The sequence below is a fragment of the Diadema antillarum genome, unplaced genomic scaffold, assembly GCF_040938485.1.
Source record: "Diadema antillarum isolate AM-2024a unplaced genomic scaffold, OU_Dant_1.0 seq00000108_RagTag, whole genome shotgun sequence".
Lineage (NCBI taxonomy): Eukaryota > Metazoa > Echinodermata > Echinoidea > Diadematoida > Diadematidae > Diadema > Diadema antillarum.
In genome coordinates this window covers 1,479,423-1,507,095 of record NW_027271194.1, presented here as the reverse complement: position 1 = coordinate 1,507,095, position 27,673 = coordinate 1,479,423, and the positions used below count along the sequence as shown (strand labels likewise).

At 39.8% G+C, this 27,673-nt stretch overlaps 1 long non-coding RNA gene across 1 annotated transcript in view; it reads right to left on the bottom strand.

The window, feature by feature from the left end:
• Positions 1–589: 589 nt before the first annotated feature.
• The window catches only part of LOC139727007 (uncharacterized), an 81,449-nt gene continuing 54,365 nt past the window's right edge, over positions 590–27,673 (bottom strand). The window contains exon 3 of the long non-coding RNA XR_011710726.1: positions 590–629. This is a non-coding gene — a long non-coding RNA (uncharacterized lncRNA). The remainder of the gene's footprint in view (positions 630–27,673) is intronic.

The window sequence follows — 27,673 nt, the reverse complement described above, 5'->3', positions numbered from 1 at the left end:
CAACCTGTCCGATTTCTGTCAACCCGCAAAAAGAATCTCGTTTGGCGGTATTCAGTATTCCTTCCAAATTTGACATAGTTATACATTTACAAGTCTTCAAGTTTCAATGACACGCTGGAACCGATTTTTTTGAATTTTGAACATGTCCAAAATCTCCAGTGTATCTCTGTGAATCCCTATGAATAGCTAATGAATACAAAGAATGGCAAACATGTTACAAACTATTTAGTATTAGCAACGGATGCAAACGTATCTTCCAATTTTCAAATTCACTGGGCATTCATTGGGCATTTGCTCTAATGTGACAGGGCCTTACACCAGTATAACACTGAGCATGCACAAACTTGACTCGCATTTTACAATGACAGTACAGAGCAAGCATACACTTCCTCTTATTGGACCAGCAACATCACACTATCAGAATTAAAAAGTCAAGAAACATTCCTATACAGATTCCTTCTACAAAATCTTTAAAAAAAAAAAAAAAAGATGTTTGAATGAATTTCTCACCTTGAGTGAATCCAATTACAATGCAAATTACTGTTTTCTTTCCTGGAAAAAACTTCAAATTTTTGCTGGATTTTGCTTACCTTGTTTCCGCTGAGATGAATTCCAAGTTGGTCAAAGACCTGCACAGAAATTAAAAGGAAACAAGGGAAAAGCAAACATTTCAAATCAGATGGCAATATACAGAATAATGCTCATAAAATATTGCTTTTATATATTACTTCAAACTTGAGGCAAACAATATAAATTCTAATGTTGATGTCACATAGTTCTAATTTTACCATCAGCAAAATATCACACAGACCATGGGTGCAACTTACGTACTCACAGCCAATGGCTGATTGGTTGTTACCTGGCTGTTTCAATAGCAACCACATGTACACAGTAAGATGTGATTTGCAATCAGAGCACAGGCTTCATAAAAGGAAGGAGACAGCTGAACTAAACATAGAGGTCGACAAAAATGCTTGAAAGATAATGGATATTTATATATAATGTCATGTGAAGAGGTGGACAATATATCATTACCAACAAGGACAAATAGATCTATAGAACCACAGTAGCATATCATAGGACATCAAAACAAACATGATGGAATACTACACACTATACAAGTTCACTGGACCTACTCCATACTCCTACAAAGCAGATCTGCAATGATTGGATATTGCCTTGAAAGCTGTTACTATGGTGACAATAGAACTATTCTACTCATGGAGATCTGATTGTTTGATGTCCTACTGCTTTCCCAGAAAAAGAAAAAAAAAAGTCATTTCAGCCTTTTTGTGTGAAATGAAAACCCTGCCACATATCGGGGAACCATTCACTTCTTGCATTACATTGACTACCGATTTCACTCTTGTGACACCTTTTTGTGGAATGGCGGTGTAAAAACTACAGTTTGTAAACAATATAATACTAGAAATGTCGCTTTGGCGACTGGTATGCCTCCACCATAATGCATGATTTTCCCAATAGGTATAGATAGTACATGTGGAGAATGTGTGATTACATTTTCACAAAATTGGCAAAATATTGAAATGACAAGTTTGTCACAAATGTGTTCAATGTTCACCTTCCTTGACCTAGGTTTAATTGGATGAATAGGAGAGCATGTATCTAGGGATTTAAGGACTTTAACTTGACTTTGACCCATTCATACATTTAGGCATTGAGTAATTTTCAAGGTACAGGTGTAGAGAAAGGGTGCAATTTCTGAATTGAATAGGAAATTGTTACCATTTTCATCTGGCCCTTGACCCTAAAATTCATAAGATAATCACTTTCAGGTAGAACATGCATAATATGTACTAAGTTTCAAGATAACTTGAGTCACTTCCGAGATATGGAGGAAAAAGTTAGTTCAGCACTTTCACTTGATCTTTGACCTTTTGACCTTTGAGGCAAAAAAAGAAGAAAAAAAAAACTTTCCAGAGAATTTCTATTAGGTTACACATGCATACACCAAGTGTAAAAAAATAACCCTGCTGGCATTGCATAAATATGAGGGAAATAGTAAAATTTTGAAGTGTTGCACTTGAACTCTGACCCCTGACCTTTGACCCCATGAACCCTACATTCTCTAGATAATCACTTCCAGTCAGTACATGTATATACTATGTTCCATGAAGATACCTTGAACAATTTTCCAAGGTACGGAGAAAAAAAAAAGTTTTAATATTTTTACTTCACCTTTTGACTTTGACCTTTGACCTCATGACCCAAACTTTCACCAGAGAATCTTAATTGGGTAATACATGTATACACTAAGTTTCAAGAAAATATCTTCAGGCATTCAATAGATATGGTGGAAATAGTGACATTTTATGTATTTGACCCTGACCTTTTGACCTTTGACCTTTGACCTCATGACCCAAACTTTCACCAGAGAATCTTAATTGGGTAATACATGTATACACTAAGTTTCAAGAAAATATCTTCAGGCATTCAGTAGATATGGTGGAAATAGTGAAATTTTATGTATTTGACCTTGACCTTTTGACCTTTGACCTTGAGCATGTGCACCCAAAAGTTGATAGGCACAACTTCACCCCCTAATACACATACATGCAAAGTTTCATTAGGATACCTCAACAGGTTTTGATAGTTACCTTGTCCACAAAATTCATTACGGACGGACGGAAGGACGGACGGACAGAAGGACGGACGGACGGACGGATGGACGGAAGGACGGAAGGACGGACGGACGGACAACCCGAAAACATAATGCCTCCGGCACCACTTCGTGGCGGAGGCATAAAAAATATCGGTACGCTTTGTAAATTCATATGAATTCCTGAGGATCTCATATCAATATCAGCAAACTGCATTCTGTGCAACTATTTAATAATTTACTGTTTAGTCCTTTTTTTTTGCTCATTCACCAAATCTACATCATATCGACTCTTCAGTTCACCATCAGTTTGCAGTAATCACATTTCCTTTTAAAATATATGCATTGAATATAATCTAAGCAAACCAGTTCACTTGAAAAAGGATCACATTAAGAGCATGTTTTTATATGCTTAATAACTCAAAGAAAAATGTCTATCTGTCTTGGCCTCCTTTTTTTTCACTTCTTTTTTGTTTAACAGAATCAGGTCTTTTCAATTTACAATATATACAATGAGTTATGAGAAGGCAGCCCAAGGTAGCGAGTGGGCAAATAGGTATGGAAATAGAATTTATGAATTAATCATGCATCCAATGCTTTGCCCGCTGAGGTTTGCACCTCCTCATAAATCAAACAAATTGTCTTTGGGAGACCGATTTTCCTCTAAAAAAGCGGGATTTCTCTAATGTCTTGATTTGCACATCACAAAACGCATTCGGAGGGAAATCTGGGTAGAGCAGGGTGCGCATGTTATACAATCTGCAGGTAATCACAGTTTACGGTGAGCTTGTGATACGTCAACATCGCAGCGGAATATTCTACAAGAGAGGGGGAATGGTATCAAGGTCCTCGTAATACTGATACAGTAATCATTCTTTTTCGTTTTCGATGGGAATCGCATTCGGCGCGGATTCACCAAATCTCCTGGAAACATCCACGAGTGATTTTAGCCTGGCTGAGATTTATCTTTATGGCTCATTTACGACACGCACAATCTATCATGCTTTCTTGACTCACCATTTATATCTCCAGCTTTTTTTGTGCCCCATCCCCCTTTTTAAATCAGAGTTTGCTTGGTTACGTTTGAAGTATATGTACAAGATATCTCACCTTGAGGAAATTGTTCTTATTTGAAAAAAGGGCAGTGAAACATACTGTAAAACCAGAAACTCGTTCTTGCATAAAACTTTCACGAACTGTGCACACATCCTTCCACCCATTGAGGACGGGCTGATTTTGCTATAACAGGCATTTCGCATAGACACCTGCCGAATATTCTCAGTGCTCGTCTTCATCGGGTAAAACAAACAAACAAACAAATCCTGGATTGGGATCATGATTGGTCACCACCAAAAGCTAATCACCTGTTCCTTTTACTACCACGGACCTATCCGTTTGAGCCAAGTCTATTCAAAACATTTCAAATAATGTGGGCAGCAAACATCAGCAAGAACATGATTTGATTGGCTGAGGTAGAGTGTAGTATTTCCCTTGCAGGGCTCACACGGGTAAATAATTCCCCATAGAGACGTGTGTTAAAATTCAAATTTCAAAAAATTCTGTAAAATAGCTGGGAGAAATGAGTTGTTTCATCTTCACTAACCTGGATAAGTGAGCTATACCTGTCATCCATTAAATTTCCAAGGCAGGTTCTTTGGCTCAAACTCTGTCCAAGGGTCCGCAAAGCCAGACTACGAGTTCTTTTTACTCAAAAAATCACCTATTTTTCGTACACGCACCTAATGAAATATAGTCCCTTCAAATTCCATGAGAAAATCTTTTATCTTCAAACCAAAATGCAGTTTGTAGAGGAATTCATACTTAACATCTGCAGCTATTCAGTTTTATGCCAAACTGCATTAATGATTTTTAATTAATATTTTTCTTCATTCATATTGGTATCTTTGGTACGAATTTGTGAAGGGGTCTGGGACATTCCATTTTATTTACAGGTGTGAGCCCTACAGCGTCACAACAAATTGTGTCATGGACGTTACGATGCCAGTACCCTGGCAATCATACAGGTGTACATCTATAGCAGAAACATGGAGATAATTTTCCTTTTCAAGAAGTAAGCACCTTATATAAGCTTACATGACAAGATGAACGATCCCATGCAAATGACATTAGAATCAGTCGCCATGACTACTCTGGAATGGCCCCCTGGGGGAAAAATCCACACTAGATGGATAACTGGTATCAGAATGAGCAAAAATTCTGAAATATTGGCTCAATATCTCCCAGTTGTCAATAATCTCTTCTGCTGACTCCACGTCGTAGATGACATATCACCATTTTCCCTAATGGTTTATCCCCATCTCCTGCAGGGTAAAAGGTAATGGCGTGTTTGTGTGTACTGTATGTGAGTGTGAGCAAATGTATAAGTGTGCATGTGTATAATATGCAAATGTTGTGTTTAAGCATCTACATTCATTTTTCATATCACATGATATCGAACTCCGTAGACAGTATGCAGGTTTTACAAGAAGCCAAATTCAACAAAAGAAGGAACTTGATGAATGTGAGCTACAAATATCATTTACACATGGTGTGTTCAGGTATGGCTGGGGTTTCTGAATTCTAAAAAGACACAGAATTTGTCTACTTGATGATATTCTTCATCCCGAGAAAAATCTTGCTGAAACCTGCCATCTCCAAAGAAATCCCAATAGTTTGAGGTTTGTCACTAGTTGGGATGAGGATGGATCTTCAAATGCAAATCGGTGAAGAAAGGGGCACACTCGCCCCCCATTCATATACACACCGTAGATCCCGCATTGCAGGAAAAGTCCTGTGGTGCGGGACTTTCCCCTAGAAAACGATAGTGTGGATGCTTTTAAGGGATACTGAAGTATTTTTTAAATATGATACAGTTTCAAACCAAAGAAATGTGTGCTCTCGGACTTTAAGGATTAATTCATGTCTATTGATCATCTTCTCAATGCAGAGCCAGTCTTAATCCGTAAGTGAGGTTTACTAAAGTATAGCCTCGAGTGTTTAAAGGTCACAAGAAAGGATCAATAAAATCAGTCACCCCCAAATACTTATCCACAATATGCGTGGGGAGCATAGTTTATTTCCAATATGCTTCACCACGCTTCTGCACACTGAAAAAAAAAGTAAATAAATATTCTAAATCAATGAAGAAAAACAAATCTTGAGGAAGGATAGGGTAATAATCTTGCCTCTCTCTGGATTTTTTTCCCCAGTCTCTCTGAAATTTCTCTTCAGCTGTGAAGACCAAAGAAAACAACGACAAAAAAAAAAAAAAATGCACAAATCTCGTGTAATTCAGAGTCACTGCACTTTTGTGACGTCTGCGCTGCCCCAGCCGAAATTGAATTCCCCGACTTTCTGGGCGGCTCGTAAAGAACAGCACGATTATTATTCTTCACGGCTGATTCTGACTGGCATTTGAAATGAAGAGTGGGAGGAGGGGGGGGGGGGGGGTGAGGGAGAGAAAAAGGACCAGCAGAGATCACATAAGATGCTCAACTATAGTTGAAAGACCTGTTAAAGATGGTATCATTCACCCAATCCCCCCCCCCCCTCTTCCCCCCTTCCCCGTCAAGAGTCTGTAAGATCTTCATGAGCCCTCCTAATCACCCACAGATGACAGTTTGGCATGTGGGGTGAGGTATTGTCAAAAAATCTTCTTAACAGACCGATTTGGTAATGTTTTCAAATTCTATAATGCATACTCTGTTCACAAAAGTTGCCCTTAACAACAACAAAGCTTGCCAGAGACTTGGCCTACCTAGCAACAATGAAGATAATTTCTGCCCACGAAATTTAATTGCAGGGAGTAGGTGACTGAAATGGGTTGTTACTAGGCTATTGGAAAAGGAACCATGAATTGTAATACATTACAGAAACAGTATATTGACAATCACATTTTATGAATTTTCTTCTGATATTTTTTTTTTTTTGGGGGGGGGGTGGCTCTTTTTCAGATTGATCAGAATTGCATGCAGGGCATCTTCTGGAAGAATATGTTGCTCATTTTCTGAAACAAATTTTGAAATCTGAAGATGCTGATGAAGAGATAGATATCAAGTGAAGCATGTATATATTTCGAGCAATATTGGGATTGGGTTTTTTTTTGCATTTCTTCTTCAAATCAACATATTGGACGTCACACAACACACACACACATAGGCAAACACTCACACACAGTCCCCTAAACACACTATTTGCCTAAACTACCACATGTATGTCCCTGCCAACAGCAAACACATTCTGCACAATGCTTTTCGCCTAAGCACAATGTACTGTCTATTGCATTGCAGTGGGTTTGGGTGGAGGTTGTCACACATAAATTGATATTCCTGAATTAACAACATAGTACAGAATTGTCACCTGTTTAGTAGCTAAATTTCAATTAATTCATTTTTTCCTACGACATGAATCCATAACTTTGCTTCCACTTCTTGAAGAAGGATAACATTGATTTCTCATTTTGCCAGTGAGGTTCTATGTTAAATTGCAAATCTAACCACCAGCATAATTGTCTCACATAATCCAAAATTAATTGAACCTCCAAAAGTTGTATGCTGAACACACTATTTATGCCCACGCGTGTATATATCACATAATATTATGTAATTTTCCCCTCTCCCCAAACCCTCTGTGATAACTAACCCGCAGCTACACTTTCTAGGCATCTGTCCATCTTCTATTGAGCCTCTTCGTCAAAATAAAATCGATCGAAGGGACCTCTTTTCGCTAACCTTTAGGGTTTGAATCTAATAAAGCGTTGAACCCCAGGTTCTTTCCCTACAATATAGCTCGTTCTTGTCCTTTTGAGCAATTCGCGACTCCGCGCCAGATGTTATTGGTCGCGATCACAAACGAGGGTTCAAATAAAACTCAAGGAGAGCTGTCCTTGAATGGCGGATTGAGATCGTAATAAATGGCACAATACTCCCGTGAGACGGTACAGACTTTTTCTGGGATGATAGCAGATTTGAAATGATAGCATGTTAGCTTTTGCCTTATCCAACAAGACATGGAAATCCAATAAGACTGCGTGATTGAATATTCCATTTCAATAGACTTGTCATTATTTGTGAATCATACACTGTGTTTTCATCAATATGAATTCAATGGAATTGGACTTTTTAATGGAATTTGGAAATTATGTATTCATATTTGGTTCCAGATTTCACAAGGGTTTCATGAATTTCCAATCAAACGCAGAATCACACTCAAAACAACTAACAGTTTTTTCTTCATTTCATGCAGGTTCTTTTTTTTCGCATTAGTCTGACAAAATTAAAATACAGGCAAAAGTCTTTTCACATTAAATCACAAATGTAACTTCTGTAATTTCTGTAATAATGAAATGTTGGTGGGAAAACTGATCTCTCATCTGAGTGTGTGTGTGGGGGGTGGGGGGTGTACACAATACTTACACATATATACAATAAACTTGTATACAAATTGGTAGAAAATTGTGACATTTGAAAGAGGTTACAGCCTGTAAAAGCAGGCCTAAGCCAAATATCTCAACCAATAAGTGTTGTGGTAAGTCCTACTTATGCATGTCATCTGCTTAAAGGTCCTGTTTACCTTTGGGAGCAGTGATTTTAAAAATGCTCAAGATATCACTTTTGATGCATATGTGTAGGTCAGTTGTATCACAAAACATCCTACCATATGATTTTTTTTTTTGCAATAAAGCCTAAAATATAAGGAGATATCACTATATTTCTCATTAAACTGTAACTGTAGACGGTTTAGTCAGGAAACATTTTTATTATAACTATTGTTCACATTTTGTATATTTAACAATACTTAACATCGACTATGTAATACTGGTTCAAATTTTTGCATTGGTTGTTTCTATCCCTAACTCACATTTTAGAACTATTTTGAATCAGTAATGCTGGGTTTTTGTTTCATCTGCATATGGTAAATTATGCGTTTAAACACGAGGTTCCTCTCTATTTTCATTTCAACTGTGATGCCAGACATTAATCACACCACAAATCATCCTTCTCATTCGGCATATTATATATATCACTTGAGCATGGATCAGATTTAGTGGATCTGTACCTATCAACAGTGAAATATCAATATTTTACCACATTACATGCAACTAAGTCAAGGTTAGCAATATCAATAATTTGATCAGATCACAAGCAACTAAATCAAGGTCCTTCCTTGAAACAGGATTCCACCATCCACTGAAATAGGATTTGACGGCTCATTATGGAACTCAGTCCAATCAAGCGGCATTTTTAGCAGCTAGGCTAGCTTGGCCCTTAGAATTTGTGGCTGCTGCACCGCACAAATGCAAATGCATGGGACTGAGACCAGTTTGAGGAGAAATCCACATATAACCATATATATACAACATGCATGTGGTGAGGAGACAATGTTATAGAGAGGTACAGGCTGTAGGTAGCAAATTGCACAGTGAAACACAACCCCAACCCACATGGGTCTTTTGTGCCTTGCTCCAGTTTTTCAGTTCGGTCTTTCAACCGCTCTGAAATCAAGAGACCGCATTAAGGCCGTACCCATGCAGAAGGGGCGCTATTATTACACAGCCCACTCCACGACTGTTATTCCAACGACAAGACGAGACGAGCAGACAACACCGAATTTGCGTGATCAATGATATCGATTGTAAATGACATTAGTGGACAATCTGCGCTTAGCCCCCCAAGCTTTCCAGGCTTCTCTGGCCATTCCCGCGTTCGGTGGAAGAGAGCAGCAGCGGTCAGCCGGCAAACTGCACGGCTGCCGTTTTCAGCTGCACCAACAAATTGGATTACGACGGAGAGGAAAACGAAAGACAGAAAGAGCACACGGTATTGATTAACCCATCCATGCCTGAAGTATACAATTTCTTTTCTGCTGACAAAATAGAAACATTAACACCCCCAAACCGACTGCCTGCAGTCTTCCTCACTGCTGTAAATCATTTCTGTAGGGGTATCCATCTTTCTTTATCTTTCAGCCTCAGCGATTTGGCACTATACGACATCAAAATGAGAATTGATTCAAGAAAGAAATTATACAAAACATCTCTCATTGTATTCTTGGATGATTAGATTTTTAAAGCATTACACAACTCTCGAATAGCTGGCTGGCTTTGTAATCAAAGCCGTTGAATAAACCGCTACATAACACAGATAGAATGTGATTTGTGTTGTAATTAGTTTGTAATTGATTTTAAATCTCTTTCAGTAGCACCTGAAAGAGAATAAATTATGAAATGTTATAGTTCATATTTTGTCGTAGCTTTCAGCATTCCAGCTGATCATAGTAATTGATCTCAAACTAATCTTACAAAGAACACTCAGATTTAGAAGCCATTAATATCTAAAAATAGGGAATATGATTATCCCACAGATCTAGATTGCAGCCAGAGGGATAAGAGCAATTTTAATGCATATCTGAAGGATTAAAGGGGATGGCTAGTAACTGATCAGGGGGAATGCTGGGGGATGATTGTTCCAATCCTTGTGGGATTCATTTAAGAGTACATTATATATCTATTGTTGTGTGAAAATCATTTGCTTCAGAATGGTCTCATATTCAAATAATGTGCAGTTTAAAGTTACTTCTAAAGGTTAGCATGCCTGTACAGTGACGGGGCATATGAGACCATTCTGAAAATAATTCTCACGCAACATATACAATGTATATAATGTACTCTTAAATGAATCCCACAAGAATTGGAACAATCATCCCCCAGCATTCCCACTGTTTCCCACTGATCAGTTACTAGCCATCCCCTTAAAATTTTTATAAAACAAGGAATGAATATTGAAAATACGGTATAACAATTAATATCCATGGTCTTCTGTAGTGTAGGGTACTACAACTTCCTGGATATTAAAGGGATGATACAGTTTCTGTAGAGATGGGGCTTCACGTTTCCAACGTTTTTTGATGGTGATTTTTTTTTCTTTTAGATAATGAGAAACCTCTTGGAAACATGCAAAATTGGTTTTGAAATGGCTGAGATATCCAACAAGAGACCCGCGGGTCTAGCGCTCACCTGAGTATTGCAAGTTCACCTTTCACGCAGTCACTAATCTAAATTATTCACAGCTCTACCAAAATTTGACCAGGCATTCTCAAGTAGAAGATGAAAATGTACAATAAGGGCCCAATTTTTTTAAGATTCCTTAATTTGGGGGGATTGGAGCCCCCTGGGGCCCTCTGGGTGGGGCATGGTGCCCATTTTGATAAATTGAGATCCTGAACACCTAGGGATGCTACCTGCCAAGTTTGACAAAAATCCATCATGAGGTTTTCAGGAAGAAGATGAAAATGTACAATTCAGGCCCCCATTTGGACCCTTCCAACCACCACCCCCCCCCCCCTACCCAAGAGGGGCACCCCTGGATCTCCTATGAACAAACTTGAACCTACAGTCATTAATGTACTCACTCATAGTATTATCTCAGCTCTATATATAACTTCTGATTCTAGAGAAGATTTATAAAGATTCCTTCATTTGGGGGATTTGGGACCCCTGGGGGCCCCCTGGGTGGGGCATGGTGCCCATTTTAACAAATTGAGATCCTAACCCCCTAGGGATGCTACCTGCCAAGTTTGGTGAAAATAGGTCATGGGGTTCTCAAGAAGATAAAAATGTACAATTTAGGCCCCATTAGGACCCCTCCTCACCCCCTCCCTCCCCTGGGTCCCAAGGGGGGCACCCCTGATTCTGCCATGAACAAACTTGAAACAACAGTCATCAATGTACTAACTCATAGTATTAACTTAGCTCTATCACTTCTGGTTCTAGAGAAGAAGATTTTTGCGGATATTCCTTAATTTTGGGGGGTTTGGGCCCCCTGGGGGCCCCCTGGGAGGGGCATGGTGCCCATTTTCACAAATTGATTTCCTAACCCCCTAGGGATGCTACCTGCCAAGTTTGGTGAAAATGGGTCATGGGGTTCTCAAGAAGACGATGAAAATGTACAATTTAGGCCCCATTAGAACCCTTCCCCACCCCCCTCCCCTGGGTCCCAAGGGGGGCACCCCTGATTCTGCCATGAACAAACTTGAAACTACAGTCATCAATGTACTAACTCATAGTATTAACTTAGCTCTATCACTTCTGGTTCTAGAGAAGAAGATTTTTACAGATTCCTTAATTTTGGGGGGTTTGGGCCCCCCTGGGGGCCCCCTGGGTGGGGCATGGTGCCCATTTTAACAAATTGAGTTCCTAACCCCCTAGGGATGCTACCTGCCAAGTTTGATGAAAATCGGTCTTGGGGTTTTCAAGAAGAAGATGAAAATGTAAAAAGTTTACGCACGACGCACGACGCACGACGCACGACGGACGACGGACGACGGACGATGGACGACGGACGACGGACGACGCACGACGCACGACGGACGCCGGACGAAGGGCGATCGCAATAGCTCACTTGAGCCTTTGGCTCAGGTGAGCTAAAAACACAGTGATCCTAATAAAAGGTTTGACCCGCCTTTTATTAGGATTGCTTTGTTTTACTTTGTTTATGGATATCTCAGCCATTTCAATCCTGACTTTCATCAAATAAACTTTTAATTCCTCTTAGAATTGTACGCTCCTTAATATTTCATATAAATGATTTCTAATTATCTTGCAAAATATTTAAAGTTGAATCCTCACCTTAACCAATACTATACCATCCCTTAAGTTGTCAAATTATTCCATTTATCTTCTCAGAAGATGGGTTGGGGTGGAAACTGTATCCATGACAACTGGGCTAAAATCTCTAGTTCTGCAAGGTCAGCACCACTTCTCTTCTGGGAAGGCATTCCGGGATGACTGATATCTCATCATTTGAGCGTGATCAATATACAATGCCAGCCTGCTAATAGTCAGCAACAGCTTCCTTATATATGAACCTGCCACCATTCTCAATTAAATTAGCTACTGAGACTACTGTCTTTTCCATCTGTTTTGCAACGTGTGTATAGCAGCAATGAGACACAAAATCATCACGAGTCTGTCATCTACAATGTAACAAAAAAACAGAATACAGGCCATGTACATTGCATTTTGCAATTGTGTAATACCAGGTGCCCATTTTTACATCTGGGTCCAGATGAACATGGTGGATAAAAACATCTTGTCCTACGACGTAAGTGCTAGCCTGGATTTGAACTCCTGTCCTCCAGGAGTCAGGAGTCTTATTCACTGTGCCACAGTGCTCCCACAGTGGTCAACATAGAGCGTGTTTCTACTGAGCGATGAAAATTCGAGGTGATGCCAGGCGATGCGAGGTGATTCGTGGTGATGCGTGGTGATGCGCGGTGATGCGTCGTCCACCTTCTGAGGTAGTCGATGCGCGGTGATGCGAGGGACGATTCTCAGTAGAAACACACCGGATAGCAAAATTCGTGGTGTACCGGAAGTCTCAAATTATTGGGAGCTTTCGCCCGCGCTTTTCAAATCAGTTCATCGCACACTCCGACACTTGTGTACATGCACAGTGACCGTAGTTTCGCACACATCATGCCTTGTACGAACTCCTACTAAATACATGAGGTGGTGGTACATGTGTGCATTCATCGTTTATTGTTTGCGTGCCCAACAGCCTACTTATTGTACTCTGATTTTTACACTACGTTCACTTTCCCAAAATATCGTATCGTCTCGAAGTTGTAGATTCCCTAATTCGTTTTCGCTGGAATACTAGCGTTAGTATGCCGGAGCCTCTAACTTTAGACAGCATTAACTGGACCCTAGACCTGCGACGATTCCTAATAACCAAGTGGCAGGAAATCTTGGTGAGAGGTATTTTGAATGGAAAATCTAAACAAAATTCAGTGGTCTACCACAAAATGGCAGTTGAGGCAGTGTGACCCGATCTGTGTCCTGAAAATACGTGACTTCCAGATTCACCACATTTTGCACGTCACCTTCCGTCACCGCGTATTTTATCGCTCAGTAGAAACAGCTCGAGTGGTCGTAAAATACGACGTGACGTGGGAGACAAAATTCGCGGTGATGCGAAGTGATGCGAGGTGATGCGAGGTGCTCTCAGTAGAAACACGCTCATAGTGGTGCCTCCACAGGGTCAACCAAAAAGAGGAATTTGAACCCAGGATCTTGTGTTCAAAGTCCTGCATTTCATCCACTACATCATGTTGCTCCCATAAGATACATAAAGCTTGTGAATGAAATGACCGCAAATTTTGAGGATATTTTTAGTCTTCCATTATCAAGGTAGTACATTATATTGCAAACATTCTAGCATCGGTTCTTCGTGACATTCATACATGACATCCAACCGATATGTTTTATACACAAAGACTTTGACAGATGATCCAATGACTACTAAACCTAACTCATTTCATTATTTCACATAAAACAATGAGGGCAACAAAATGATCTATGTATATGTTTTATAGTCTCCCAAATTACACATTTGTCCAAGTTTTCCCCCCAGTGGAAATATACAGTCACAAGCCGTCTCATATGTTGTAAGAAATTGGAAATGACTGCTATTCTTCCAATGCCCATGGGAATGCATTGTGACAGTATGGGATGCTATGAACATATCACAAATGAATTGCTCATCACAGTTTAATGGCAAGAGGGGGGGGGGATGGCTTGTAGTCCATCATCCACTGAGACAATAACGCTGTAACCTTGAGGAGAATTTATGTTTCATCAAGCTGATGGGTGCTTAGGTGTATGCATTTTACCAGCCGTTATTTTCTCTCTTTCCTTTCTCTCCCTCCCTCTCTCCTTCCCTCCGGCTTTCTTGCGCTCGTTCCTTCCGTCCAGCTTGGCACTCACTTAGGCTGTTTTCACACGTACCAAGAGAGAGAGATTTTAATCATGATTCTAATCACGCATCACTAGAATCATGATTCAAATGGACCATTTTGGCCATGTGTATGTAAACTAGGATCATGGAAGGCGAGATGAAATTTTAAACGCAATTTTAATCCTGATTCATATGACGGTCCAGAGGTGTTTTGAATCACGATCACCCAGAATTACATAACGAAACAGTCATGTATATGGATTGGCCTCCAAATTGCGTTTTTTGGGAGGAGCTTACAGCGAACTTTCAACCACTTCCGCAAAAAACTGTGGGCTTCATATGCTCGTGCTGCAGTCGAAGCGCGCAGTACTTACCGCTCAAGAGTGATTGACAGGAACTTGGAAAGAAGCCACACCTACTCTCCTCCCTCTGAAATCTGCGAAGCTTTCCTTGGTCGTATGTACGGACAATATCCTGTTTGTAATTGTACTCGTAATTGCAATTCCAACATTGCAATTACGTCTCTCGACCAGTGTGAAAACAGCCTTAGAGCTGATCCTTTTTTTTCTCACCCCCCCCTCCCTCTCCCTCTCCCACTCTGCTACTCCCCCCCCCCCCTTCCTTCTCCAGGTCAGTGTTTAGCAGAATGAGGAGAGTATGGATGCATCAAAAAACACCCATTGGATGATATGGTGGTCATTTTACTAATGGAAGGGCTGCTTAGCATTGTGAATTAAAAATATACTTTCTTTTTTTCCTTAATCTTCATGTTTCTTTTTTTCCAATTCAGGGGAAAAATGATAGCATTCATTCAGATTTCTATTTACCAATTCGATCTTAGAGGTTCAGAAGATCTATTTAGTGTCATTCTTCAATCAACCCACTGTATGCCACATTGATTCCCTATGGACTTGTGGGTAAAATTTCGGCACATTTGACTCATAAGGGAGCTTTAGATTTTTGCTACGGGGACGTTCAGAGGAAGAAAACATCTTCTGAGCATGCGTACAAGCGCGCGTCAAGTCAATCTATTTTAAGCTTGCGTCGCCTGAGTTTTTCACTACGCGTACTGGGCTATTTTTACATCCGCACAGTTTGCAACGTAGAGAACTACTTCATGCACTGATCATATGGGGGCGCCATTTTATTTTTTTATACGTTGCGTCCTAGCGTAATCTACAGCTACTTTTCAGCACGCCGCAGGGGAGAGGAGAACGTCCAGCGCAAGCGCCGTCTCAAACGTCTACACGTCAAAATCTAAAGCTCCCTCTTGGCACAGAGAGGGTTAAACTATATTTAGTGCTCCTTATGTTTTCCACTTCATTCCATTTTCTCTCCCTATGTTAATACTTCTTTATGAATATAGTTATACTCCTGTGTGAGTGTGTGTGTGCACCAATATGTTCATGTGGTATATACCAGGGCCGGCGCACTGTTTTCAAAAGTTTTCACTTCCGGGTTTCATGAGCTAACAAGCCAAAAAAAAAAAAAAAAAAAAAAAAAAAGGTCCTCAGCTCATCTCTCCCCGTCCACTTCCGGGTTTCTTCAGCTGACAAGCAAAAAAGAAAAAAAAAAAAAGGTCCTCAGCTCATCTCTCCCTGTCCACTTCCGGGTTTCTTCAGCTGACAAGCAAAAAAGGTCCTCAGCTCATCTCTCCCCGTCCACTTCCGGGTTTCTTCAGCTGACAAACAAAAAAAAAAAAAAAAAAGGTCCTCAGCTCATTCTCTCCCCTCCCATTTTAGTGCCACTTACGTACTTCCGGGTTGAAAAAAGTGTGGGGGCCCAAAGTGATGACACCTTATGTATTCCTTTGTATGGTGCACAAAAAGTGTGGGGGCCCAAGCCCCCACGGCCCCCACGGCTGCGCCGCCCCTGTATACACATGCACACAGATATATGTATTGTGTGTTTTACACACACACATACATACATACATGCATACATACATTGTATACATACATACATGCATACATATATACATATAAGCATGCAAATACCTCTACACTATCTCACCTATATATATCTCATCTCTGTTGTTGTACCATTACGAGGGCTTCTAAAATTTCCGATCTTAAACAATTCATAAACTTCTCCGTGCACAAATGACAGCAGAAGGATTTATTGAAAATTGCATTCAATAGAAGTCTTGGAAGTCTTGCAAAAAAAAATCTTAGAACCTTTTCAAAAAAAGATATGTATACTTCATTCTCAAAAAAGACAATTACGCTGAAAGTTCTTCCTCCTTATTTCAAAAAAAAAAATTGTTACTGCCATGGACACAAACAATATCCCTTAAGATAGAATATTGCAAAACAAATCTATCTATCTCTCTCTCTTTCTCTCTGCAAAAAAAGGAATAAGAAAGTACCCATCACAAAAACAAAAACAAATCAAATGTTTTACTTCAATATAGCATTGTACAAAAATAGTAGACCAAAAACTATCCTTACCAAATAGAAAATGAAAGTGCTCCTGACAGAAGTATGCTGAAATACATTAAATAAACTTGACATTTTAAGAACTACATTTCACACAAATGATTATGACAACCTAGTTTAAGAAGTTTCACTGCTTGTGTGCTTTGCAATCAATAATCATCTTTCATGCATAGATGTGACACAGAGGTATAAGATGTCTGGTAAAATTTTTAAGACAAATACTGCAATTAGTTCATCAAATGAAATTAACATGCCTGTGGCAGGCAAGTGAGATATGAGTCTTTAAATAGCGCCCTCCCACCAATTTGGATGGCGGCTTTTCAGCACTGTCAATCAAAAACTGCCAAGATGCTCAAAAGCCATGTAATGGCAGCCGAAAAATTTATACAAAAGGGTGTCCTCTTCAAACTTGCTCGTCCTATTGACATCTTCCCTAATTCTGTCGCACGGAATTCAGACATGCACGCGTCAAAGCCATACCGAAGTTCCTTGTCGAGAAAGGGAGTAGAGAGAGAAGGACGGAACAGAAGGAGTGAGAGGGAGAGGGGGAGATTATGATATCGCTGTACCAGTGACCAGCACAAGAACAACAGGGAGGACCTTAATTGAATAAGCCCAGGTGTTCAAAGCGACTCCGGCTCTCCAGAATTAAATCAAGAGCCCCGCAAATAGCGACGAATACACCCGTTACATCACCGCTTAATCAAATTAAGTCTCGGTCGGCACGAGCCGATGAGTCCGCGACGTGCTGAAGGGGGAGGAGGGGAAGGGGGGGTCAGGGTGCCGTAGAGGGAGTGGGGGGGGGGGACTAGGGGACAGTGTCCATGGGTATAAATTAAATTCGATACAAACTCTGGTCATGTCTTTGGGGATCAAGATGGGGAAGGTCTGTAATAGTGTCACTTCTGCTTGACCCACTTTGACTGCTAGTGTATATTACTGTTTACTTTTTTCTCATCATCATATCTCTCTCTCTATCTATCTATTCATCTATCTATCTATCCATCTATCCATCTATCTAACTATCCATCTATCTACCTAACTATATATCTATTCATCTAGATCTACCTTTCTTCTTTATCATGATATCTATCTATTCATAATTATGTCTACCTATCCTGGGTATTTATTCATTTAGATTTGATTTTCAATCTATTGCTATCAATTTATTCATCCATTTGTCTACTTATCAAGACAATATCAAGACAATACTAATTCATCTAAATCTGCCTTACTTTTTTCAGTTCATCTTATCTTTCTATCTCTTAATCTATTTATCCAACTATTTGTCTATTCATTCATCTTGCTCTACCTCTCTCCTTTGATTATCTATCAATTAGTCTGGAAAGACACAAATATACTTGTTGATATTTTAATCTGCCAAATTTTGTTCTACATCTATCTATTTGCTTACTAGATCAACAACAGGTATGATAAATACCAAATCCTCATGTCATACTTATGACTATGCACTGCACGGTGCGTTGACGCTATCAAGAATCATCATAAAAAATAATGTCATGACTTTTTTACACGAGTAGATGGGATGGGGGTGCAACTTACAGATGTATACAGACTAAGTTCTACGGTACAATTCTTGTCAAATGATTTTTGTCACAAATGTATGGCTGTGTCAAATCCGTTCTGCACAATGCCGCAGCATGTGCCAGTGTTGTTGAGAACTGCCAATAAAACAGCAATTCCTTGCCGGAAGAGGTAGCCTCAAATGACCCGAAGAGAATTCCTCCCTTGAGCCTCATCAGACTGCAATATTTCTTCTTTCCAATCCCAGAATAACCCAGAATATTGGCAGAATAACCCAACTTCTGTGATAATTAAGAGAGTTTTGCACTAGTGGAAACAATGCATCTTCAGCTCCCTTCGACAACAATTCAATTTGAAAGATTATCACGTGGGTTTACTTATTCCACAAGTTATTCTCATCCTCACAAAGGCAATATTTCCCAAATGTCAGATTTTCTTTCGTTTCCATATTTTCCTCACTTTCCACATCACAGACTGCAGCATCCCTACAAAATGTAAAATCCAAACAGTAACAGATAAGGGTGTAAATTGCTAAATGTTGCATCCTGGCAAGCGAGGGGGAGAAGAAATATTGTTCTAAAAATACTTCATGCGTGTGCGTTGTGAATACGGTTTATGTTCCAATATGACAGCGAGTGTATCATAACTCTTCCAATGAACGAAACTCACAGAGGACTCCCGGGGTCTGTTTTCAGAGCGGCACAACATCAAAGGCATTGTCCAGCTGGTGGGGCGTCATTTTCATCATATCAGGTATATCTCTTTTCTCCTCCTGCTCTCTGACCACACTCTTCTTCTCTCTCTCAAACACACTTTCTCTCTCTCTTTCTATCTATCCATCTCTTTATATATTTCTATCTCTTGCTTCTACATTGTTTAAGACCCTCTCCTTCTTCTTCTCATTTCATTCTAATCCTCTTTCTATCTATCTATCCATCACTTCATAAATGTCTATCTCTTGGTTCTACTTTGTTTTAGACCCCTCCTCCTTCTTCACTTCAATTTCACTGCAATCTTTTTCTCTTTTTATGTATCTATCATTCCATCTCTTCATATATTCATCATTCCATCTCTTCATATATTTCTCATTCCATCTCTTCATATATCTATCATTCCATCTCTTCATATATTTATCATTCCATCTCTTCATATATTTATCATTCCATCTCTTCATATATTTCTCATTCCATCTCTTCATATATTTCTCATTCCATCTCTTCATATATTTCTCATTCCATCTCCTCATATATATTTCTATCTCTCATTTTTACATTGTTATAGATCCCCTCTTCCTTTCTTTTGATTTCCCCTCCAATCCTTTCTCTTTTTCTATCTATCATTCCATCACTTCAAAAATTTCTATCTCTCTGTTCTATATTTTTTTAGTACCCCTCCTCCTAATTCATTTCAATTTCATGGCAACCTTTTCTCTCTTTCTATCTATCTCTTTCTATATATTTCATTTCATTTCATTCCATTCCATTTATCAATTGTCCATAAAATGGAAACTCTATTCATGAATCGAGTGGCATACATAATTGTGTGCAAGTATGTGTGTGTGTGTGTGGGTGTCTATCTCTCTCTCTCTCTTTCTCTCTCTTTCTCTGTATGTATCTATCTATCCTTCTATCTATCTATCTCTTTCTTTCTCTCACTTTTGGTTGATGTGTCACTATCTATCTTCCTCTCTATCTACTTATCTCTCTCTCCGAATGATTACACTCCTCCCCACAAATTTTTCTCCCAGGTACCGGACACCACAGGCAAAATCACCGGTTCATTACGTCAACTCCAAAAACCTGCCCCCCGGTCTTGAGCTGCGGCTCTACACCCATTCATGTCACGCTGCGTTGGCTCCCCGCCGAATTTTCGCCGGGACGTATTTAATCACGGGCAGATTGTGGCCGTTGCTTGTCGCGGGGCGGTTTGGTGTTTGAGAGTGTGGTGCGATTGCAATTCCGTCCACTGTAATTTTGGGAAGTGCTCCGGGTTTGAACGATGAAGTGGGTTAAGCGAAATATCAGAGCAAGTTAGGGTTGCAAAAGATTGCACTCCATTGCTGAAATGTACCTGTGAATACTATTCATAACCTTCCCCCTGCTGAACAATTCGTGACTTCTTAGTGCTCATAAAAGCAACAAAAAAAAAGAAAATGCCTTGGTAGAGTAAGATATTCACCTATAAGCAACAGGGTCCCATTTCATGCGTGACTGCCCAGTTCAATATGAATCTTCACTTTTCTACAGAGTAAAAAAAGAGAAAAGAAGGGAAAGAACTCTAATCTATAGTAGGGTATGACAATAATGCACAAATGCATGCATTCTTATTGTGAGTTGCGGAGTATTGAAACTTAATGGTCATTTTTGCTTTTAATTCAGGCAAAATGCATCTAAATTTGGCATACCAATGAGGTGAATATCTCATCAAATCATCTCTTATACACATCTTAGATAATCGCCACAGTAACAGAGTGAAATTTCAATCACATGCATACACACTCATTGGCAGGGGGGGGGGGGAGAATTGCAAGACTGCAACAACCAGGGAAAACCACAAAACGTTACATCTCTATAGCGAGAAATGAACCATGTGACATTGGCCTCCGGGGTGCAATAGAGCTAAAGTATAATAACCCTACCTTCAAGAGGGGAAAGATACTAAATATAGCCAAAACAATCAATCATGAATGGGGGAAAAGAAAGAAATACCGAGATCATAGTTGTCATCCCTAATGTCTGTTTGTGGACAATTTTTATCGCATGGGATCAAAACATTCACCTCGAGATGACAAGAGAATATAAACGGCAGGTGCGATCAGGCCTCAACTTGATCTGAACTATGACAGTATAATCGAACACTGAAGAATGTTCTTCCATTTTGCCATTTTTCAATGTTCTGGCTCTTAACGGTCTTCTGTGGCTTTCATTCCATCACCACACGTTGCCCTGAACAACAGCAATACATCATCAAAATGTAAACTCCCTCCACCCACCCCCCCCCCCAACTCTGTAGGTGATCTATCACTTGGTCTACTCCCACTTTGTCTAATAGTCACTTAGTCTCAACCCACATGGTCTAATCCTGTTTTGACTACAACCAGTTTGTCCAATGACCAATTAGTCCAATAGCCACTTAGCCTCATTACTAGTTGGTCTACTTCCAGATGGGCTATGCCCATTTCATCTAATATCTTATGAGACAAAATGGAAAAAAAAAATCCAAGGAGTCAAAATTGCAATTAGACCATCCAGTCATTAGATGAAATGATGATTAGCCAAACTAGATATTAGACCAAGTGAGGATTTAGACCAAACAGGCATTACACGAAATTGATAGTAGACCAAATGAGCTTAGCCATAGTAGTGTTAGACGAGCTGGGAAGTAGACCATCTGATATTAGACCAAGTGGCGATAAACCCCTCTGTATTGGTATCCCCACATTTCAAAGGCACTCTGATGATGATGTGGCCAGATGACTTTCTACTGTTTAACAAATTGACACCCTCTCTACTGGCTCACTACCTCCATTCGATGACAGGTATCTCATAACTTTTTTGGTGGAGCTCTCAGAGAAATTTCACACATATTTATTGGCCACCAACTTGAGAAACATCTTACCAAGATGATGACAAACCAACTACTGTATACACCATATACTTTGCAAAGGTTTTTATTTTTGCAAAATTTGCGAGTCGGGTGCTATTCGCGAACTTAAAAACACAAAAAATTATTTACTCTGATCCTGACATGAATGCGGTGTGCATTCATTACTGTACTCCCTGATCGCGTAATCAACCACCAATGAAAGTGCCGGGAGGTCCCGATTCGCGAAAAACCAAGACCTGCTATTTCATGGTGTATATAAGTACCCTATTTGTGGACTTGTTGTCCAAGAATGGTAAAAGTGCCTCTGGGGAAAGTCTACACTCGACACAAGTGTACATGTACGAGACAATGGCACGTACAAACATTATCTGGTGACTGAGAGTGGTATAAAATTAGAGGAAGACACCTGGAATACAGACTATATCCAGTCCTGGGCACAGCTCTTTCAACCCATTTCAAGAAAAAGTTGGAGTATGCTACTTGCGTCATTAGCAATAAATACAAATTACAAAAAGGCCATTAAGTCTGTTCTACGTTGATAGACTAATGGCTTTCTTCCACTCGGTTCCACTACCAAGTGATTTCAACTCAAGATGGAACCTAATGCTTCATCTAAAAGTCCATCAGAACGCTACCAGCTAGCGACAAAAAGGTACGCGAGCGAGCTAAAAGCTTGGTAGAAATTGGTCCATGGTACAAGCCCTATAACAGCCCTAAGAAATACACATTATGTGAAACCATCCCGCCCACACTGCCCCCCCCCCCACAACCCCTAAAAGAAACATAAAAGGTTACATCGGTAACGTTCACCACGACGACAACAGCTTGCTTGCGCATTTCGTCCGTATCACATTGCATCCGAGACACAGGGTCTGCGGCGACCTTCTCCCACACCAGGTTGCTTAAAAGAGGTTGTTCAATCTTGCAATATGTTGTTTTTTTTTCCCCCGCTTGTCATGGCTCGGGGATATATTATCCTGACCTTTTGAAAGTGCATCCGAGCAATTTTTTTTCCCTTTTTCCTACCCCCTCCCTCTCTTCCTCTCTCTCCCTCTGCTAGCTCCTCTCTTTTCCTTGTTCATCCATAGTACAGAGCAAATGCTATGCCTCTATCTGCCACTGCTTGGAAAGCGTTAGAACATCAGGCGTAAAATCGTGTTAAGAGTCCATCAATAATCGTCAAATTCACGGCAGCAGATGGTACGCACTGAGCGCGCCCGGGCTGGCAAAAATCTTCATACGGGTCCTCCTGTATCAACACAGCGGGAGCAACACCTGGAAGGACCCACCACTCATTATGAATTGCTGGCACGTCTTTAGTCCCACACATACATTACTGCTGTTGGGTAAAACTGACCTGTCAATCCGCACACCTTCCAGTCCCACTCATATGCATTCGTGTCTGGAAACTGACTTGTCACATAATGCCTCCTCCAAGCATGAAGTGGGCTCTTTGATAACAGTAGTCCATTAGACAATGGTATAATACTGACAACTGCTATTCATGTCTCTACTAGAAGTCACATATTTAGTATTGTAGTGTTTCATCTGCATCAAATTGTATCTGAAAACAGTAATATCAAAATTTTATATTGTAGAAAGTCATTAAATCCCACAAGTTTTACTCATTATATGATTGCTTTTATAACTCCTGACACTGACTTCAAGAAGACAAAAGAGTCCTGAGCAAATAGATATCAAAATAAGACTTTTCATTACTACAATCAATTTGATTCAGAAGCAACAGCATAAAACTTCATGCATTAGGCACAGTATGAAAACCCTTCTTATAAGGGCATTTTTTACCTTTGTAAGTGCACAGAAGAAGACCAAATATCAGTCTCAAAAGTATCCTATAATAGTTTGAAGACAGCCTTTTTTACAGCCCAGAGTTAAGATCATTCACCACCAAAATCATCAAAACAGCTCAACTTACAAGCTGTGCAGAACACATTTTTCTTTTTTCATGATAGATTAGTAATCTTTAAAGAAGTCTACGACACAGGAGACAGGACAGTGGGTGGTGGGGAGTGTTTGGGGCGGTGGACTGATCGATAGTGTGACATTCCTTCGGCAGGTGCATTCATGTTGGGTGGGAATAGAGAGCAGCGGCAACACACACTCAGGAACATTGGGGGATGGATAAAACTTCCTCCACCATCGGTGACATAGGGAGAGAAAGGTAGTAGAGAGAAAATGAGAGATGAAAAAATGCGCTCCATGAAAAGATACAAACTTCACATGAGGCAGAGAGAGAGAGCACTATAGACAAATGAAAAAACAGAAAGATATAGGGAAAGAGAAAGGGAGAGATATAGGGAGAGAGATAGGGAGAGATATGGGGAGAGAGATAGGGAGAGATATAGGGAGAGATAGAGAGAGATATAGGGAGAGAAATAGGGAGAGATAGGGAGAGAGATATAGATAAGAGAGAGAGATAGAGAGAGGGAGAGATAGAAATTGATATATATATAATTATATACAAAGAAATAGAGAGAGATAGAAACAGATATATATAGAAATACAGAGATAGATAGAACACAAAGCAAGGCACAGATGACAAAGAGAGAGAGAGAGATGAGAGAGGGAGATATATGGTATATAAGCTAACAAAAGGACAGACAAACAAAATTCATATCCCTTCCTGAGGGGAGAGGAGAGATTGCATAAAATGTGTCCAAGGGACTCATGAGTGTCCCTACCAGCGAAAAGAGGTCACGTTGTCGTTGCTAAAGGAAATGAACCTCTCGAAAAGTAGCCATCGACCCTCAGTATTACCATAAGCGCCTCCCTAGGCATTAGTCGCGGTAAACACTTTTGTTTACAAAGTTCGCTGGATATTTTTTGGGCAGATGTATCTGTTTTCTCCCTTATGTGTATTTTGCCTTTTTCACTTATTCTCGAGAATTATTCAGCACTTCAAGATGCAGATTACATACAGGAAAATAGAAAATTCCAGAAAGCACTTAGGGTCATGACAAAGGAGAGTCATATGTCCTTTATCAAAAGAACAGCAAAATATAACTATATATTCTAAACATGAATTTGGACTGCTTATATAAAACACATACACACACAAACTTTTTTTATTTGTTATTTGAATATCGTTCAATGCCACAAAAATCACATTCACACAGACACAAAACATTATACACTTACAACATTAAACAAAGGCATGTCAACACCATGATTCAATTTAAGATCAAAACAAAATCTGTTTTTTTTTTCACCATAAATTCTACCCAACTCTCCTTCTTTTAATTATTCTTTTTGTGCAGGAAAAAAAAAAAGAATTGTATGTGTGTGTGTGTCTGTGTGTTTGCCCATACATGTATGTATCACAGTTGTAGCCCAATTGGGCCCCTAAAATCTTTAAATCTGATATTTTCATGGCCGAAACAGATGTGTAGCAGATCGAAATAAAAGCAAAAGTAATAATTCATTTTGAATCTTAGCTGCCCCATTGAGCCACTAAAAGATGAATTTGGCAGCTCGACACAAATTTCTACTGGCCCTGGGCCACCAGGCCACCGCTAATGTTGAGCCATGTGTATACATATATAACACAAAGTATATAGAGCAAAAATATACATTAAATCCCTATTTAAAGTGAAACGTTTTCATTTATTACCATAATACAATGTACATTCCTTAATCCACAAATTCTTAACACCCCCTATCCTGGCCTAACCCAAGTCACTGCCCACAAGGGCAAATGCACACACACAAACACACACACACACACATGTATATGATATATAATATTTATAAGTGTGTTTAAGTGTGTAGAGAAAAGATGCATTTACATTATTATATACATACACCGTAAGCATGCATACAAGCAGAGAGAAAAGTGAATTCAACATCTTGGGCTATAAAAAACATGTTATTTTTTTATAGTATATATTACAAGAAGGGTCAATGCTTTTTTAGTATGCACAGGAGAAAAATGTTCATACTTGCGTTCTCTTCCTCCGATACATGACTATCTCAAGAACATCACTTCTTTCATATCTGATAAAGATAAGATGCTGCTTTAAAGGCGTCTTTCACGGTTTAAAGAAGCAGCGCACGTCAGTTTTCATTTATGTCAGAGTTGACATTAAACATAATAACTCTACCACTTTTAGCCCTCGAGTGTTCGAAAAAAACTCAATACTCTCCACTTATGGATACAAAGTAATTACATATCATCAATGCAACGTAACTCTACGCGATGTCAAACGCACATCACGCACACAAAAGCACCAATTCACGTTGAGTTCACTCCCACAGGGGGTAGAATCTCAATCTCAAAGAAGGGGGGAAGAAGTATACAAGACCATTAACCCCTCTAGATGCGGGGAAGACGTTGCCATGGTTACACGACCCGATTTCTCTCGACACTCTCAGACAGGTTGTTGCCCTCTTTTGCATGGCTGGCTTGTCCCACCGCAGGTGAGCCAACCTGAAGAACCTGCGAAGGGACAGCCAACCTGGCTCCAGGAGAGCTAAGCCTAGTCAATGCGGACTTCAACACAATTACGTCTCGACGGAACGTGGTGGCTCTTCCGGAAGAGCAATGACTTCGGGGTGTTTACAGCCTACGCTTTCCTTCCTTGAAAAGTCATGCCAGCGGTGAGGTGACTGCTATGTACAACTGTTAAGTGCTCTGGCATTTGTTATGGTTATTGTTTTCTTCATTGATATGGCACAGTGTAACAGGTTGATTCAGTTTACTGACTATGTAGCAAGTCTCCTGCGGTGAACCAAAAGCGTTGGTATGATTTGCCCTTAATGCTCATGTGCATGTGTGTGTGTGTGTGTGCATATGCAATAAGGAGCTGAAACACACAGACAGGGCAGGGATGGTGTCTACATTTCATGTATAGTGACAATAGAAGATGACATGTTGAAAGTGTACTAAACGGAACATATCACTTTGCTGTATTTGAATCCTCCTTAGCAGGGTCATTCACACTGAATCTGAAATACCGAGCTACCCTTTCCCACTTTTAGAAGTTTTACTATCAAAAATTCCAATGTGAAATGACCATGTACATGTTCATCTCACGAAGATTTCATGCTCATCAAGGTTTTGCACACAAGCTTTGTGAATATCTCCCGTAGCATGGAACTCTCACTGTGTTTTCATAACACGACATCTGGCATCTTCTGTCGACTACCATTATTTACAATGTACATCTCAGCACACCAGATATAAGTGCAGTTACATGCCCAAAACACAGCAAGAATATTGAGGCACTGTGACATTTTAACGATTGTGAACAGAAAAGTCTAATCTGATGAGTTTAAGATCGTCAAAACATTTGCAAGAAAGCATGGTTATTTTGGCTGGATAGGAGGTCAGTGACTTGATGCCCCAGGCAAGACATGATGTAGGTTTGTGGCCCATCCTCTGCTCGGAGCATGCAGAGCAAACAATGAAATGATATAAAAAACTGAAATGCTGCAGAGAGATGATCGGGCTGATAAATAGGATGAGGATGATGAGAGTGAGGAGAATGAGGATGATAAAGATGACAAAGAAGAAGAAGAAGATGATGATGATGATGATGATAAGGATGATGATGATGACAATGAAGATGATGATGATGATGATGATGATGATGATGATGATGATGATGATGATGATGATGATAATGATGATGATGACAGGGGTGTGATGATGATGATGATGATGATGATGACAGTGAAGATGATGATATGAATGATGATGATGATGATGA